Source organism: Barbus barbus (assembly GCF_936440315.1).
Source record: "Barbus barbus genome assembly, chromosome: 33".
Taxonomy (NCBI): domain Eukaryota; kingdom Metazoa; phylum Chordata; class Actinopteri; order Cypriniformes; family Cyprinidae; genus Barbus; species Barbus barbus.
The window spans coordinates 17481133-17497535 of record NC_136761.1 but is presented as its reverse complement, the minus strand read 5'-3'; the positions used below and the strand labels follow the sequence as shown (position 1 = coordinate 17497535).

Sequence of the window (16403 nt, the reverse complement as noted above, 5' to 3'; positions counted from 1 at the left end):
TTAAAAAACATAAAAAAATCATCCCAACCCCAAACTTTTGAACAGTAGTGTATGTTGTGGGGACTAGTGGTGACTTAAATATGGCTTCATGAAACAAGGTAAGGGTTTAGGTGTAGAGATAAAGGACAGAGAATTGGCAAAGCAGACTGTATAGAAATTAATCACGCTTATGTGACATGGCCCTCTACTTACATTTATACTTTTCCTGGATGTCTGCATTGCATAGAATAACCAGGCCCGTCTTGAAAGAGAGCACTCGCATCTTACCATTACGACCACTAGAGAAAGAAACACAAACACACATTTAAAAATTCACTAAGGTTCTTTATTGAAATGATCTTGTCAATTAGTATGACTATGGAGTAACTACAGTAAACGCCACCAAACATGACTGAAAGGGCCTTGCATCATGTTGTACAGTCTGCTTTCTCTCCCCATGTACTACACAATGCAAAAAAAAAAAAAAAATCATCCCAGCAAATGCCTCTTCTCACTACAGTCATTAATAAGCTACCATGGATATATGGCCAACATATGTTATTCTGGAGGAGTAACGTCCTCCAAGCCATCTGAATCCTTAATGAGGAGGCTGCCAGGAGCTGCTACTGCTAGCCGAGCAAAATACAGCGATACAGCAAATATATACACAGTGTACTTTTAGATATTTGTATAGTCGTCTTATTCAATGTTTTAAGCTTACAGGAAAAGACATTTCACATTTATTGCACCAGATAGGCCTGTCAAAAAAAACGATTCTAAAACAGGTCAGGAAGCATTTGAGCTCCACTGAGACCAAGATATCACGAGCAAATCTAAACAGATTGCTGTACGGACGAAAAAAAAAATGTTAGAAACCTGATCAAACACTACCAAATCACGTTTTGCTTTGTATAACAAGAAATCCCCTGTCAGTATTGCTACTAAAGGGAACATTTCCTACCTTGTTTGGCTTTCTTGTTTGACTGAGAGCTTGTCATTATCATCCTCATGCATTCTGCTCATTCTTATTCACATCCAGCGTTTGTAGCAAAACAAAAAAGCAATTACTACCAATTATTCGCAGGGTGAGAGCTCTGATTTCCAGTCAATAGCAGCAGGTAGTTAAGAGTCTAGTATATGTTTGAGACAAATTCACGAAGGATAATGAAAAACAAGTAAATAATTAAATAAATTAATCTGTTTTTTTAAATGTTGTCTAAGAAGCTAAGAGCTTGGCACAGAGTGCGATACTTGGAGTCAAGCAGAGGGGCTTTTAACTCCTACAGTCTGATTAGCTGCCTGCTGGTGATGTCTCAGTGCCGTAGTCATTTTTTAATTCACTTAACTGTGGAACACGGGGAATGCAGCTTTGCCTATAAGTGAAAGATTTAAGGGTCAATGACATATAAGAGTGTCCACATTAAATAAAATGGAAAAATCTAAAAATCTTTGAAACACATGTGCCAAGTTCTTAGAAACTATACTTTTTATATCCAAAATAAAAGCTTCTGTTTACATAATATATGAGTCTGTACTGTGTATATTTATTATGTATATATAAATACAAACACATACAGTATATTTTTTGAAAATATTTACATGCATATACATTTATATATTTATATTCTTATATTTTATATTATATATAAATATATGTATTATGTAAACATAACATATTTTTCTTAAATATATACATGCACGTGTTTGTATTTATATATACATAATAAATACTTACAGTATACACACATATATTATGTAAACAAAAACTTTATTTTGGATGCGATTAATCATTTGACAGCACTAATATACATATATGCATATATATATATATATATGCATATATATATATATAGCAACTTAAAAATATCAAAATCAATTTAATGCAGAAATGCATGTTTCATTCAATAAATTATTAGATAAGTGTCACATCATTAACCCTTAAATCCCAGATACAGGGCGCCCCTTTTTTGCGCAGTGTGTGACTGACCAGTAAAAGAGTCTCACAGACAGCAGCAGGGTGCAGGGTTGGTTTGACATCATTTGTTGGAGCAGGTCAAATGGGTCGTGAGTGACATTACCATCAGTACCTGTCGTAAACATTCAGCAGCCAGTTGAGACACATGTCGACGCACAAGGGGATATTGATCAGGACGGACCTCTCCTCCTCTAGTTTCTCATACAGGGAAGTGAGAGCATGGATGACCTCGACTACATCCATAATGTGCTCAGCATGCTGCAGCTCCTGTTCTCGAAACACATCCACCACGCTGCTTAACTTCAGCAGGTCCACTAGAAATACACACACACACACATAAAAATAGGCCAGATGCTTATTACTGGAGTTTTAACTAATTTGATTTGACTGCTATAACATAATTTCCTCTGGAAATCTCTTGTGCTGCAGTGAGAGTACAGGGTTAAGGCTGCATGCTGATGTCATCCTAATTGGATAATGAGATGAAATATGGAAGTAACACGGCCACGGTGCTTTCAGGGTTAGGTGGGCAGCAAGAGACTCTAACAGGACTTTGTAGATGCTCATTTTATACAGCCATCCTCAATCATCAGAGCCAGGCTCACAAAAAAAGCACAGTTTCTATAGCAGCGTTGTTATTAATTCCTCTAATGACATGGACTGAGATGTTAAAAGGCACATGCCATGCTCAGTGGTTCAAACTGCTAGCCCTGAATATGCTTTCTCCATGAGGATGATTCTACAACACAGGTGCCATCTGTTTTCCTTCATGTACATATGTGTAAAAATATAAAACAAACAAACAAATTCATTTACTTATCTTTCTCTGTACAGGTATATACTGTAGAGTTTTTGTGTGTTAGATTGTTGTAAATGTTAACTAATAAAAAATGCTTTGAATTTCTGAAATACATTTTGTACATCCTTTCAAGATGCAAACTTTTCAAGGACAAGTCAAAGTCTCCTCTACCACTTTATCATTTGTTTTGACATGTTTGTCAATTGAGGGCAATCGTAAACCGGTTACCTTGAACAAAATTTGTAGAAAACAAACACCTAGTTTCACAAACTTGAGTAAAACGATTACAACGTCAAATTAAACTGTAAAACCATCAACTTGTATTTTTGAAGACATAATTATATGTGTGTATATGTGTGTGTGTTTAGCTTGAGATGGTACATTGGATTTTAGTAACAGCTGAAACAGAAAAAGTTCAGCTTCTCAAAAGGGGAAAGGCATCAGTTTTATAGAATGACCCATTAGGTTCAGAACTCTCTGCAAAGGAGCCAACATTTGGCTAGTTAGATGTTATATAACTACATCAGTTTCCTTATTTTATTTTACTGTTGATGGACATTCAGGTGTAGATGTGTATTCTAAGGAAATAAAATCTTTTGCAAGCAACACAGAAATCATAAATATTTCATTGTATTATAGCAGTTTTTTTTTTTTCAGTGCCAGATAATTTTTTGAAGGGCTCCTGAAAGTAAAACTAACCTACATGGACACATTTATATTTATATTATGTACACAGTGGAGAGGCTGAAGGAAAGAAGGGAACTGGCAATGAGAGAAAGCTCCTGTCTGGACATTGACAACCTCCACCCACAAAGCGTGTCGCAGGGGGAACAGTGGTTAATTCCTCATGCAGACTTCTTAATTACCTCCCCCGAAGAAGTACAATCACACCAATTATTAGGCTTAATTAAGCTGCATAAAAATCACTGGGCTTTAATGAAAAAGACGGATCAGAGGCGCACAGCAGGGCCAGCTCTGTATGCGAAATTCGCGAATAATCAATGACTTGCGCTCAAAGAGCAATAGAGGGACAAGGGCAAGCCAGTGTGGGTGCTTCTTTTTACATACATCTTAAAGCCTTCTGCACATGCCTCAGCTTCATGGCCGTCCGGTATGCAGAGAACTTGATATTGTTCAGGTCCGCTGTGAGAGAGCAGCAGGGGAGATGGGAGAGGAAAAAGAGAGAATATCATTCATGAGGAGAGAAAAGAGCAGCAAAAGAATAGCTGAGCTCTGACATAGGCAAACAGAGAGACAGGAAGCAACGTGTCACTTCAGTGGGGTTGAAGGGTTTATGTTCATGCCGTGCCGGAGTGTTTAGACAACCCACGTCACATCGCATCGAATTAACATGCACAGTAAACGCCCTTTAATCATCATTAATTAGAAGTTGTCAAAGCAATCGTAAGGTTGGCCCAGCTGCCCCTGGATTAACGAGATCTCTGGGGTGGGATGAAATATTAGGTTATAATGAGAGGTCCAGGTAAAGAAACCGAGCTCAGTGTAAGACTGTCTTCTAGTTGGTTTATTTGAGCTTGAGTGTGAAGAACCACACTATGGTTCCCCAGTGGGAAGTAGACACATAGAAGATTTAAGAGCAGAGTTTAATTGTGTTTAATTGCCTCACCCAGAGCTTGGTATAATTCAGTCATCTTTGGATGGTCCCAGCAGGTTGTCTGAGCCTGGTGGCTATAAAAGGGGAGAGAAAAGAGCGAAGTAAGAGCAGAATAGTGAAGCCAAAAATAGAAAAACAGAGTGAGGAGGGAGAACACACATGAGAGAAACATTAAAGGACTAGATCACCCAAAAATGAAAATTCTGTCATTATTTACTCATTTTTTTCATTATTTATTACCCTCACGGCATATTTCTGCATATTCAAATCTGGCAAATGGTTGCAACGCACACAGGAATGGCTTTTCACTTTTGCGACAGAATGAAAACCCCTTTTATATTTGGAGGAGTGAAGGGTGCATAAATGATACCTGCATACTAATTTCTAAGTAAACTTTAAAAAAAACTTTAATAACACTATAAACACTACTGTTTTTATACAAAACCATAGGGTTTGTAAAGTTGTAAAATCCTGCAATTGGTTAACTTGTGACCTGACCATATATAGTGAAAAACTGTTGGTTTAACATCGCATTATATGTAATTTTACTGTAAAATACAGTTGTTTTTGGCAAGTAAAAAACTACAAATTTACTGTATAATTTACAGTGAAAAAAGTAAGTTCTTGCAGGATTTTGTTTCTTCTTATTTTTGTTATCAGTAATGTACGTTAGGGTGTTTTGTGACACACTGTCTGTTATTCAGTTAACGTTTATTGCATTTAATATTGTGTGTTACCCAAACACAATCTCATGGCAATTAGTAACTTTTATGTTTGAGTGAATTGGTAGCAAATTTGTAAGAATTTGTAGACTCACACAATCTGACCCTGTGCACTGTCTGTATATGAGTACTGTCCATGTTTTATGCAAAAGGCTCTTATGATGAACTCTAATTCGTTATGTGACTTTTTATTTTACTACCTGCATTAATATAGTGCTTATCAGTACATTTAACAGTAAAAAGCTTTTGATAATTCAAGTAGATTTAGATAGTTCAAGTAGATTATATTAGCATTATATCACTTAATTTTTATCACAGGTTATAAACTGTGAAGGCACCGATATGCCATCCCGTAAATCTGAAACATTACCACAATATATAGAGAGAGAGTACTCACAATCACAGTAATCTTGAACAAAGATTCTCAAAGCCATTGAGTGCTTATATCCACAAGGGCTGCCTTGTGACATTCAAAGAAAAGCTCATGCCTAAACATAGCTTGAATGCAAATCTGACGAACAGGCATGTAGAATAAGAACATCTTCACAAAGCCAATACATGTGTGTTGCATGCTTTTCTGCAACATGTACTCGCGTTTTCCTCTATAGCACCAGCAGCCATTAAAAACGATCAGAGGAATAAATCATAGGAACAAATAACTGAGTGAGGGGGTCTGAAAAGAGCAGTTTTCGAGCTGCTTGAGTTCACTCACTCATCATTACCTGCGCTGTTGTTTACAATGATTGGCAAATGATATGTAAACCATCACGTGCATAATTTTCATCCTTTGGATTGTTCACATCGACCACCAGTGGTGTCTCTTTTTAACATTTGGTTTTATCATAACTATGAAATGCTTCCCTTGACGTCAGGGTTAGGCATGTACTCCTGTAATTCCATCGGCCAATTAGCATTAGATTTTATTACTGCTTGATTTAAATGACAAAAAACTTCACAGTTCCTTGTATTCCAACATAAATCTTTCAGTTATTACAGACCATCTTTCTCTCAACTGAAGACACCAACCTCTGCAATTCCCACCCAACACAGACTCTGTGACATCTATAAACTCAAATCACTAAAAAACACACAAGGCCGCATGACAAAAGGAACACCACAGTTGAAATGTTGTTTTCTTTTTAGATCACAGTGCAATAATCTTCTGCACCAGGGATTATTTGCTCTCTATACCTGATAATCTGACACGATTTTACACTGTCTCTCTCGTTTCTGACACTCATAGACTGTTGATGCTTTACGGCTGGACTTACTTGATGTAGTATGGCACTTTGTTGGGGGATATGGCACGTTCCCAAGGAATCTGCACAGAGCCTGGAGTGACAGAGAAAGAAAGAGAGCAATATCAATCAGACAGACATGTCGAGCATGAAAAGCTATTCTGAAAATATCAAACGGCACCGCTCATGGTCCTTCAAGCATACTGCTTCCACACCGAGAGGCTATTAAACAACAGCACCTCAAAAATGTTCAAAATGGTAGAAAGCTTTTCTGAGTGGAGCTTTCCAAACCTCTTTATTATGGAACCCCTAAGGTCAAACGCTGCTCTGCTATGAGATACAAATGATGAAAACTGAGAACTATATGGTCACTGAGGTCATTCTGCACTCCGTTTAGAGGGCTTCAGCACTCCCATCTTCCTTCCCAGCTGCTTTTACAATCTGAAACAAATTAGGTGCCAGCATTTTTTAAATATTTGGTTTATGTAAAATTACATTGAGTATTATCCTTCCTTGTAGTCAGTGGCAGACCAAAGGGGTAAGCGAGAGAACAGGGCACCACCTCCGCACATAACACACATAACTAAGTACACTATACTCTTTTATTTCTCTATCCTAACTCACTCTATGTTCCAGTGAAATCACAAAATGAAGTGGCACAAAAATAAACCAGCAATACTGAGCTACTGACAAGCAGGTACGATTTTAAATTGATTTTGATGATTAAAACATTATTGGCAGTCGAGCAAGATTTAATCTTGCTAAAACAACAAATAATCCTCTGAGCCTTATTCAGATAAGATAAAGAACTGAGCTAAAGGCTAATAACCTGAATAAACTAACTCTTAAACTATGCACTCAGTTTTTGTTTTTGCTAACTTTTATCTGGTTAAAGATTTGGTTAAAGCAAAACAGCTTTTGTATGTCAGGATTTTACATTTACGTTTGAGTGATATTTCTCTATAGTGCTTTTCATGTGTTTTTCTGTAAAACCTATTTTAACAAGCAAAAAATGCAGCTTTAACATTCAATTGTGAGTATTTAAGGGAGCTTCGTTCATAACTGAGGGTCAAATCTTTGCCCAGACCGTGTCAAAATGGTCCACGATAAGACCAAGTACCATAACACTTCTTGGAATGTCACTTGAAATGTAGTACTGATTTGTAGCGATTTAGACAGCCAGAAAAGTTTGGACAACTTCTAAATGAGGCTAAGTGTGTAGCAGGCACTGTCTTTGTCCTGCAATGTTAGACCAGGCAGTGAGTGACAGCAAGAATGAATAAAGTCACAGCCCATCCTGCCCACTTAAACACAGTCCTGCCAACCCCTCTCCGCTAAGCTCCACCAGTCCACCCCTCTCCCAGTGCTCAGCATCACACTTCAGAGGAAGACTCTACAGCTTCAAATGAGATACCACACTTACTGGAAAGAAAGTGCTGTGATCCGGGGCCAAAATCTCTGTGGGCATCTTGCAACTGTTTTAGACGTTCTTCAATAGACCCCTTGAGTGGAAAAAGAGAAAGAGTCAGACTCAAGAATGGATTACTTTGCACACTAAATCAACGTCCTCTGATGGGGTAATGGAGTATAGTTCACTGACTGATGAGCAGTGACTGAGATAAATGTTTAGATAAGTCTGTATGTGGTAATGAGGAAAGTGGTGAGGGTGTTGCACAAGAAGTTTGCTAAGAGTAATCCACATTTGTCATTGTCGCAACCAGCCAGCCATCTCTGGGGATGTGGACTGCCTAATTCTCAGATATTTACAATGTAAATCATTCAGAAGATGTCAAAACACTGACATATACAAAGGCCAACAAATCCACTCAAGCATTTCTTCCCCTCACTCTCCTCCTCTCTGTATTCTCTGTTTCTGTGAGGACAACCAACACTGCTGTGGCATAACAGAAAGATAATTCTGCCCTGTATATAAGCAGGAATTTCTGTTAATCAGTGTAGCTATTGAGACACTAATTGTCTTGTTAGATAAACATCGGTTGTGTGAATTTATCATGTTCATTTAGCACAATTAACTATTAAAAAATACAATACAGTTCAAATGTTTGGGGTCTGTAAGATTTTTTTAAAATAGAATTGATCACTTTTATTCAGCAAGGATGCAATAAATTGATTAATAGTGACAGTAAAGTAAATAGTGACAGTTTCAAATAAATGCTGTTCTTTTGAACTTCTTATTCATTGAAGAATCCTGAAAAATTCTGCATATTAAAATGATTTCTGATGGATTGCTGAAAATTCAGATTTGCCAACAAAAGAATACATTAAATCTTAAAAAAATAAAATTAAATAAATAAATAGTCAACTGTGTTTTTCAGATAAATGCAAATAAGAAAAATCTTTAATCTTAAAAAGTCCTTGATTGCTGTCATCTGGGGTCTTATGTCAGCAGATATACAGTTATTTGCATTTCATTAATTACTAAGGATATTGTATTATTAATTAAATATATTATTTAATATACATTCATTTTAAATTTGTGATTCCACTGAAAGCCATGTATAAAAATCTGCAGATTAAAACCCAAGGATTCATCAACAGAGCATTTCTCATGACACTCATACTACAAAGACAAAGAGATATGATCACGCACACTTGTGCTGTTTGTCTTCTGTCACATTAGGTCACACAAACTGCTGCAGATATGCATTTCATAGTCATTTTTCGATAACTGGATTTACACACTCCCCCACACTCAAGAGTACTTCTCATTCTTCCTGCATCTCTTTCTGGCTCTCTTAAGCTCATCACACACATAAAACAACCAGATGCAATCGAAACACTCAATTTCATTTTACATCTTCTCTTTTTTCTCGTCGGAAAGGTCTTTGTTTTCCCATGAGCATGTAGACAAAAGGCACTCCCCGTGACCGATGATAATGGATCCATCACCGCTCTCAGCCAGGCAGGACCGGTGTATTATATTCCATCTCCTAAGCTCCATTTTTCATAGTGTATATGCACTAACTTAGCTGGCTGGAGCCATTGCTGGCAATGGTGACCATTGCACTGTATGATCTCCATAGGGGTCCATTAGTGATGGTGGGCAGGTAAGGATGAGATAAGGATGGTGCGAATTCACTACCTGCAGAAGTTTCCATCTGTTGTTGAGGTGCTCCAGAGCTCTGGTATTCTCCATGGACAAGTGCACATCAGATATGGCCAGCTGGTGGGCCAGGTCATTTATGTGTTTCATTCCTTCCTTCACCTGGGCCAGCTCTTCTTTAAATAACTACAACAGACAGTGAAAAAGAGATGAATTGTCAATGTCATACACACACACGAAACCATAATCATGCCATGAATTACTCTCATTTCTGGGTGCACTGTGCATTTTTATGTTACATTTATTGAGTGTTACAATTATGCCTGATCTGATTTAAAGCAATAAAAAAGCCCTGACATTGAAAGGCTGGCCATAGGGTGGATATTTTAATGTTTAAAGAGGTCTTTTTATCCATTCACAGCCGACACTTGTCAATTTTCATTTCACCCGCCACCACTGTTCGCTTCCTTCCACACACTTACATTAAGTGTATATAAGTGCAAGAGAGACCCAATCTGTCGATGGCAGAGAGTGAAACTGCACCAAATGTGTGTATGTGTAAGTGTGAAAAGACTCAACATGTGTGACAGCAAACTGGTCGCAAGATAATTTTTTTTAAATGCAGGGAGAAATATTTTTGTAAGTGAAAAGTTGAATTGAAACACACTACCATTTAAAAGACCAAAAAAAGACCATTTATTTGACCAAAACAATTGGGTAAAAACAGTAATATTGTGAAATATTATTACAGTTTCAAATAACTGTTTTCTATTTTAATATGCTTTAAAATATAATTTATTACTTCTTGAGTGTCTTCAGTGTCACATGATCCTTCGGAAATTATTCTAATATGAAGAATATTAGAAAGAAAACAGCTCTGATTAACTGATTAATGCTAATTAATATTTTTGTGGAAACTGTGGTATATTTTTTTCCCAGGATTCTTTGATAACTAGACAAATATAATCTCTTTACTGTCACTTTTGATCAATTTAATGCATCCTTGCTGAATAAAAGTATTATTTTATTTTTAAAAAATAGATGATTTAAAATGTTATTGTTTTTTAAAGAATAAATAAAAAGAAAAATCAGATTTTCAATGAGGTCTCAGAATTTTGAATCCCACTTTACGTACAGTATGGGGTCCTAGGCAAGAGGTAACTGTAGGAGCAGTAGGACAGCAGGAGCCTTGATCGTATGGCCTGTTCATACACTTGACATGCAGCCAGGAAAACGAATGAGAAACTGTAAGTCTGTCTGCAAGTCATGTGCTTGCCGGTATTGACAGCAGGGGAAACATTGATAAATGCTCCACCTCCTGTCAGAATGTAATGCGAACATGTCAGCTCACGGAGTCCGGCTTCAGCCTGAATTAACAACTCAACATATTGCATCAGGGTACAGCTCTAGGCAGACAAACTTGTTAATTATTAAATTACACAGTTGCACATGTACTGTACAGCACTATTCACAAACAAAGCACATTACATCACAAAAATGTGTTTACATTAATAGAGAAACAGAAATATAATTTCCTCACATAAGAAAGCCTTTTGAGACCCGGACGGCAGAACTGATGCACAAGGTATTACTGTAGATAGATACCTACACTGTTCCATAGCTATAATAACTCTGCTTATCTCCCCGGGAACAACCATTATCATATCGTCAATAAAAAGACCTCCTACTGCACAGCTGTAGGAGTCTGGGTCTGTACATCGTCGCTGGTAGATTACAAGGGAAAACATTAGGAAGACACGTTTCGGAATAGCATGGTAGATTACAGGATAGCATCTTTCAGTCATATTATTGTTGCGACACTATTCTCTCTGTTTGATCATAGACAAATGGCTGTGTACAGTATCTTAAAGGCAAAACTAATAGCAGCATACAGCCGAGTGAGCTGTACTATTATCAGAAAACCATAAAACACACAGGCTGGAAACTGTACATAGAAGATCCAGAAAGTGAATGGCGGTCAAGATATAAAAATTCCACCTACGCATTATGGCCACCATTTGCCTTCTGGCTCTCCCTTGATACAGTACATAAGTAAATGAACTGTTAGGATGGCATAAAGGACAATTGGTATGCACCTGCCCAACTTCCAGGATCTCCAAACTTGAGAAACGAGCAGGTAACGTCATTACAGATCCTTCTTACCTAGGACACTGCCTGAATCTTCTGCTCTGCCCTCAGGCAGATGCTACAGATCACTGTGCACTAGAACATCCAGCCACAAGAACAGTTTTTCCACACGCCATCACCACCTTGAACAGCTAGCATACCCACTACTATGTACCTGTTTTTGTATTTTAGTGTACTTATTGTTTTTTTATGCCATCTGGGCATTAGGCAATAGATGCATTATACAGTTGCATATACTCTGCAAAAAGAGCTCTGAAAAATCATAAATTCCTTGTGGGTTTTTGCTAATTTTTCAAATCACATCACACATTCACACAGTACATTTCATTTAAAGTCTAAAAAAATAACTTGCTTAAACCCTACAGGGAAATGAAGTGAGAGAAAAAGTAAAAGACCTTCTATGCCATTAAATAACTGTGCCTTGTAGAGAGTCTCATTACAATCTGGCTGAATATCTTAGAAATAGTAATTGAGCAAGCTGTGAGGTCCACTAACAAATGAAAAAATATATAAAGTCCATTAGAAAGTCTCACATAATACATCAACATCTGGACATAAAAATACATTTACATACAAAAATATAAATGCACCCTGAACCTCTTCATCCTTACCTATTTAGGCAGCACATCTAGAAGTAAATTGGGTACATGGATCACAGTGTCTCAGCAGCCAGCCATACAAAAGTCAAAATAAAGTCACTTTTCATTTCTTAAACATGCCTGCCAACGCAAGATGTAATACTGCAGTTTGGGTATTTTATAAAGTTTTATTCACTCCTACCAAAATAGAATGATTTAATGAATATTTGTTTCAACAACAATACTGTTACAGTGATATCTGTTTGTAACTATAGCACTGGTATGTGCACAGTGATTTAATATCACATAATGTCGTGTAAACTCTAATGCACCCTGATCCATCCTAGACAACATCTGAAAGTCCGCCTACTCACATCAATCAACCATTGTGCCTATATTATGTTCTGTGGAGCTTTAAAAAATAAATAAATAAAATAATTGGTACACATACACACAGGAGACTTTACAGAACTCACTGTCATGCAGTGACAGATCATATGAATCACGGCAAGCATGACTAAAATAACCCTGACAATTCAATTCAATTCAAACTCAAAACGTCACAAATGCAGGGAGACTCAGATATATCTAGAAGCTTTGTGCACGCAGTTGCACACTGAAGTAGTAACTGATGGATGTAGTTACCAAATCAGACACCGTTCCCTTTAAAATCCGATCATAAAAGTGTAAACAGCGATTTGTCTGCATTAATCACTTGTGATCAAGTCACCGAAGACGTATTACCTTGGTCGCGTCTATATGGTCCTGCAGCGAATCAATAAACAGGTCTCCCACAGGCTCCCAGGCGTCCCTCACTCCCTCCGCCTGCTCCAGAGTCACAGCCAGCTCCTCCATGGCAGCCTGAATCTGCAGCAGCCTCTCCAGGGTTCGCTCCATGTGCCGGTGTCGGTCCACGCACCGCGCCGTCAACTTCTCCCACAGGTCACTGGCCACGTTGGCCTGCTTCCACACTGAGCGGCTTACATTCAGCATTCGCCGGCGAGGAGAGACTTCTGTGACGGAGAGGAGGGGAAAAATAGGGAGTAACAGACAGGCTATGAGCTAAGAGAGTAAAAACAACAGCCCTGATCTCTCCATTATTAATTCCTCCATATGACACAGACACACTCATGATGACATATGGATGCAGAATTGGGTTAATGGCCAACATGCGAGGAGGCAAATTCTCATCAGGCTTTGCAATTTCTATGCACCTGTGCTGGGTTAATGTGGGTTATAATACGGGCATAACAGGGCTGCCTGTCAATAGCTAGGTATTCATTCGCATATTTTTATGCAATTTTGGGATATTGTATTAAAAATAGGTGAATGGAAACACAAAGATGCAAATAAACTGTCCAAAATGTGCTTTTATTTTCAGAAGAACATTACAAAAAAGTATTTTGTCTAATTTTCCAGTTAAAATATTTAAAAATAAATTTACTTGCAAGGCGTAACTGCGTAAAAAAAACATTTGTTTCACTTGTTTTAAGTATAAATAAGCTAAAAACAAGAGGATTTTTAAAGTTAAAATTAAGACAAAACACATTCAAGATGAATCTATGACAACAAACCTTAATATCTAATGTAGAGTTGCTTATTGAGTTATTTTTTTTTAAACATTTTATATATTTTCACTAAAAAATGATCCTGGAAAAGACTAGTTAAAATGTATTAATTAAAAAAAAATCTGAATTCATTAAAGCTCATTATTTATTTATTTTTTTAATCAAACTTTAATGAAAAATGAATGAATGAAAACATTGCTAGTGGCAATCACATAATGTTATGAAGGGAAACCCCCTTGTTTTTGAGCCAATCACCTTAGCCTGAAATATCATGTGACTAATTCTGAATCCACAGGACCACAATGGCATGATGCTTAGTTAAATGTATCAAAACGGTTCATTAACCACCTTTCATCACTAGGGAACAAACCTTTGCCATCAGGCAATGTCTCCTCAGGCTCCTGGAATGGGTGTTGTGTCAGGAAGGTCTGAGCTGATTCCAACATCGAGTAGATGTAGGGCCCTCTGGATTTGACATCTTCAATGAAAGCCTGCACACAACAACATATGTTTACTAGTGCGTCATGCTGACATGATCAAACACAACAGCAGAGGCATAAACATGAAAGCAGCCTCACTGACACACATAAGCTAGCTCACAGACACGGTATTGGAGCCCAACAACATCCAGCTTTACCTGGGTAGAAACTGACAGATTACCATTAAAAGGATTGTTCACCCAAAAAATGGAAAGGCTGGCATTCATACCTCATGTTGTTCCAAACCTGTATGAATTTCTTTCTTCTGTCCATACATCAAGGTATAAACTGTTTGTGTCCAAAAAATGGACACAGACCTTTTTTAACATCTAGGGTCCAATAGAAATCACTTTGGGAGATGTTCAGCTCAAACCAGACCTGAACTATGATATATATCAATCATGGAGTAAATTCCCTACTTCTAGGGAATTACATTAGGGATTAGTTTTTTTCACTAATCCCTAATAGTTACTAAGGCGACAGCTTCATTCATTCATCATGCCATTTTAAATCTCATAGAACTATTACCCCCTCTTTTTAAAGTCATTTATTTGGATGATCCAACAGTTAAATCCTTCTTAAAGCATAAAGAGATTATTATTTATTTTATCTCCCATATTACCCACAGGAAATACCCAGTGTTACGTTCTTATGCCGATTATGGATATTACAAACATGGGTTTGCAACCGCATCTGGAGTCACCCCAGTAACACGTACCATGTCCTTGAAACCTCTACCCACCTATTTGCAAATTGAGTTAGCAACCAAGAAACTGTAAAATGAAATCAAACAGTCAAAAGTAAAAATATACTGCCAGGCTGCTGGAATCAAGAGGTCTCCTGAGTGGTCTTCGTGGAAAGCATACCCTCTTGCCCATGCCTTGCCATTTCCTGAAATATTTGAGGCCTGAAAATATTTTCATTCCACTCACTGTGAAACTTTAACAGCAGCTAAACTTCATACTCAAGAGGTGTGCCTTGGCTGAGCAAACAAAAATAAAGACTTAAGATCACTCATGTATTAATTAATTAATTAACTAACTAACCCTAACCCTAACCCTAACCCTAACCCTAATTAATTATATATTTGTAGGAAAAGCCTAAAGAAATGGATAATGTCTCTGTTGTTTATTGAACTAAGTACTCACAGGTAATGATTGTATCTACTTAGGGTTCAAAGACTCAGGGTAAATGATTACAATTTCAGTCTATACTAGTATTAGGGCAAGCTTCAATATATACACAGTTTTTAAAGCAAATCCAATCTATTAAAATGTCAACAACCTCAGAAAAATTAGCACAGGGGAAGACAAAAACAGTATGATATTAAAACAGAGGAAGAAATCCACTTATGATCAATAATTAAAATTTCTTAAAATGCTGTAATTCTCGGCAGAGCAGCATATGTGATTTTGCTCTCTACTTTGTGGGAAAAGTTTTTGGGGCGATGTGGCACATTGGGAATGCGAACATTGTACAATGCGGTGGTGAATTGGAGGGAAAGAACAGTATGTGACAGATGGAATAATAGTGCAAGGATAGCGGTGCATGCACGGCATATGTGCATCTACATACTACATAAGCAAAAAAGCAAGCAACAAGGGAAAAATAAGTGAGAGCCAAGAAACGGACAGCGAGATACAGGTCTGTTAATTTGGAGGCTGATTTCACAGTGTGTCAGTCACAGAAAGAAAGAGCTTGCTATCTCTCTCTCTCTCTTTCTCACTTTCTCACTCGATCTTTTCTCTCAGTACCCCTCTTTTTCCTGCTTTATTCAGCTGACAGCACTGGAAATTGGTGCTAAGATGGAAGCAGTATCCTGCAGTAGTACAGGACCAATTACAAGGTGTGTGTTTATCTGGGAGAGTGAGTTTGTGTTTGTGGGAGAAAAAACATGTTTGAATGCAGAACATAATGTGTATGCACAGGAGAGTGGTAAATATTTAATGGGATGGTTCACCTAAAAATGAAAATAAATCTGTCATTATTTGCTCACCCTTATGTCTTTCCAAAGCCGTATGACACAAAAATCTGATATCCACCCCAGCTCTGCTAGGTTCATGTGAGTTCATGAGAGTAGTAGTGATGTGTGATCCGTGAATGAATCATTGCTTTAACTTGTTCATTGTCTCTGCTTAAATAAATACATAATGTTAACTAATCACATTATTTGCATAATCTTAGAAGTGTACATTTCTGCAATATGGCCATATTTCACCTCTGGTAAAAGATTACAGT

The 16403-nt window shown here is 37.4% G+C and overlaps 1 pseudogene across 1 annotated transcript in view; it reads right to left on the bottom strand.

Moving 5' to 3' along the window:
- Window positions 1-16403, bottom strand: part of LOC306853034 (dystrophin-related protein 2-like) — a 128058-nt pseudogene that overhangs the window by 28043 nt on the left and 83612 nt on the right. Inside the window, exons 5-13 of the transcript in view lie at window positions 14057-14177; window positions 12863-13131; window positions 9432-9578; window positions 7752-7830; window positions 6362-6422; window positions 4381-4442; window positions 3822-3896; window positions 2067-2268; window positions 193-278 (exon numbers count right to left, since the gene is read on the bottom strand). The product of the transcript in view is annotated as a dystrophin-related protein 2-like (transcript). The remainder of the gene's footprint in view (window positions 1-192; window positions 279-2066; window positions 2269-3821; window positions 3897-4380; window positions 4443-6361; window positions 6423-7751; window positions 7831-9431; window positions 9579-12862; window positions 13132-14056; window positions 14178-16403) is intronic.